At 45.1% G+C, this 3,146-nt stretch overlaps 1 pseudogene; it reads left to right on the top strand.

Annotated features, from left to right (window-relative positions):
• Positions 1 to 839: 839 nt before the first annotated feature.
• Positions 840 to 2,793, top strand: LOC136626445 (myosin-9-like; annotated as a pseudogene).
• Positions 2,794 to 3,146: the final 353 nt, after the last annotated feature.

Raw genomic sequence — 3,146 nt, 5'->3', positions numbered from 1 at the left:
AATACCGAGGCAGATGGAAAAACCTGGCAGATAGTAACAAGAAAGCAGGCAAGGTGACAGAGGCAAGAGACCTACAGATGCAGACTAACTACACTCTGAGGGATACCAATAACTGGCAGTGATTGCAGTCACTGCCAGACTTTTAAACAAAAGCCTCCAACCAGGGCCAAAGAGAGGGAGACAGCAACTCCCAACAGAACATAAAAGGGGAGCTCGTGGACTGCAGCTGCGCTCACAGGTGCGCGCACGTACAGCGCCGTGCGCCACCAGCATCACGCCGGCCAGGCGCCCGTGCCCCCGGCAGCCAGACCACAAGCCAGGGGGACGCGCCCCGACCGTGGGACCAGCCGCATGGTAACAAAAGGACTGTAACAGAGATCTGGAGAAGAATACATGGAGTGGTGAGGCCACTAAAGAGACTGTGGGTTCTGAGCGGTAGGGACTTGTGAGTGAAAAAAATGATGCCAATGTGGTTAAAATGCTGCATAACAGAATGTTTTCCTTGCAGGAGAGTACTGGGAAAACTCCAGTGTCTGCATTGGGTGCAAAAAAGTTCAAAAAACGTATGGTGCATAATGTGTTTCTTGATATGTTTTCTGTGCACGATGATACCGTGAAAGCCGCACAGTGTGCACGGACATTTAAGGAAGATTTGTCTGAGAACTGTGTTGCTGACCGGTTGTGCAAGAAAAGTCCATTAACCCTGAAGTGTCATGTGTGGGGGATGGTGGGATGTATTCTGTGCTAATATGTGTAGATATGTTTCCTAAATGAAGTCAGGGTGTAAACAGGTTGCTGTAAGGAGTGCAGCCAACGCCCATGTTGGAGTTAGCACAACTATGCCTCTAGTGATAGAGAGGAGTAGTGAAAGCAAACTAGAGCTGTCTGAGAAGACAGATAGTACTAAAGGTGCAAAGAAGAAAAAGAAGAGGAAAAAGGCATCTCCTAGTGAAACAAATGAAGTAGTCAGTGCAAATTCTGAAGTCCAGGGTGAGACAGACCACAAAGGCTTGCCTAGAATTCAGGAAGGATTTGCATTGATGCAAGCTTACATAAAGTTTCTTGAGGAAGCATGTCAAACTGCTAATGAAAGATATGACGCGCAGTTAAAAAAAGAAATGGCCAACTTGTGTCTGCTTGGAGAAGAGGCCAAAAGGCAAAGGCTGTTAGCAGAGGAGCAGACAGAAAGAATCCTAACAGAAAAGGAAAGTATTCTCCAGGAAGCTGAGCAGATGAAAGCAGACAATGCAGCTCTCTTAAAGGAGAATGAGTGCCTTGAGAGATTGGCTAAGGAGGAAGCTGATCATCAGGTGTTGCTGGAACTGAACCATGCTGTAGCTATGGGGGAAATATCCAAGCAGTTGGAGCAAACTGAAAAGGTGAAAGAAATATTGGAAAATGAGTGTATTGAGCTGACCCATAAGGTGAAGGTGCTATTGAAGGACAAGCAATAGTATGAATGTGAGAGATGCAGTAGAGAAGCAGCTTCAATTACAAATGACTGAAGGTGACAGAGTACAGACAGAACTGTCTGAGAGGCTGAATAGACTACAGGTGGAGCTAGAAGCTACGAGGGAATGCTCTACCCCAAGGCATCCGGACAATTCCCGATGCACGAAATTTCAGACGTGCCTTAAAAACACACCTCTTCAGGGAAGCATACCAAATCTCCTGACCTAGTCCCTCGCCCCTCCCTATGGTGCTCCACCCTGTTTGCCTTCTGATAAATGATCTGTACATAAAATTTCCTATTGCCTGTGTTCCCCAATCCCTGCACCTCCTGTACCACCCCCAACCCATTTGCGTCTAACCCAATGTACCTCACATTGTATTTGTTGTATTGTTTTGCATTTATCCATGCCGGAAAGTGCTGCGGAATAAGTTGGCGCTATACAAATAAAGATTATTATTATTATATTAAGAGTCCCAGAGGTTGCTACAGGAAGAGACGCAGCAGAGGCTTGGTCTTAGCACACACCTGAAGACCATGCAAGATGAGAGAAATGTGTTCCTCAAGCGGTTAGAGGAAGATGCACAAACTAAGAGAGACCTGCCAGAGCAGATTGCAACCCTTCAGGCTGATGTATTGGTTCTGGAAAAGAAAAGGGAGAAGAGTGCAATGTGCTTGGATTCTGTTAAAGAGCATAAGAAGAAAGTTCAAAAGGAGTTAGAAGCTGCAAATCAACGGTATAAAGAAAAAGCAGCTGCTCATGACAAACTAGAGAAGGCTAACACTAGACTTCAGCAAGAATTATCAGTGTGGATTGGGGTCACCAACATCAGATTGTGTCCAACTTGAAAAAGAAACAGAAGAAGTTTGATCAGTTGCTTAGTGAGGAGAAAACCATCTCTGTTAAATATACAGAAGAACGTGATCGTGCGGAAGCAGAGGTTCATGAGAAAGAAACCAAAGTGATCTCCTTGCAGCGCACCCTGGAAGAGGCCTTCAAAGTGAAGGTTGAGTTAGAAAGACTTAATAAGCAGTTGTGTTCAAGTCTGAACAGGGAAAAACAAAAGCAAGAGAGTCTTCAGGATGAGTCAGAGGATTTAAAGGGACAGTGTGTGATCGCCCAAGCATCACAAGAAGACATAGCTAATGAACGGTTTGCAGAGTCTCAGGGCTTGATGAAGTATAAAGAGGCTGAAGTCCAGAGGTTGCACAGAAAACTAACAGACATGATAGTGGCCAACCAGCAGATGGAAGTAGAGATGACCCATATGCAGGAAGAGCTTACAGTGGCAGAGTGTGCCAGAAGACAAGAGCAAAAAGAGAGCGATAAACTCCCTGATTAAATTGCAAGTAGCAGTAGTGAAGAGGCTCTAGTTGTGGAAGAAGAGAGACTGTTTAAATCCAGTACGACACAACTAGAGGAAAATGAAATGACCGGGAGAGTGTTTGCGGTTTTCACTGTCTCAATTGTGGAGACCATTCAGAGTGGAACAGATCTCTGTGTAGAGAACACAGTCCTGAGGGAAATGGAAAACACAGAAGTTGTGCAAGAGTCACTCTCGACAAATAAATATGAACATGACCTGAAGTTCCCAATAGAGACATGGCAAGAGTTCCTGAACATACACCTGGAAGGTGAGAAAAAGGCCATTGAAGCTTGGTTCTTGGGCTATTCATTAATTGACCTGAGTCAAAA

This window comes from Eleutherodactylus coqui, chromosome 4 (genome assembly GCF_035609145.1).
Source record: "Eleutherodactylus coqui strain aEleCoq1 chromosome 4, aEleCoq1.hap1, whole genome shotgun sequence".
In the NCBI taxonomy this organism is placed as follows: domain Eukaryota; kingdom Metazoa; phylum Chordata; class Amphibia; order Anura; family Eleutherodactylidae; genus Eleutherodactylus; species Eleutherodactylus coqui.
This window is presented reverse-complemented; position numbering and strand designations above follow the sequence as displayed.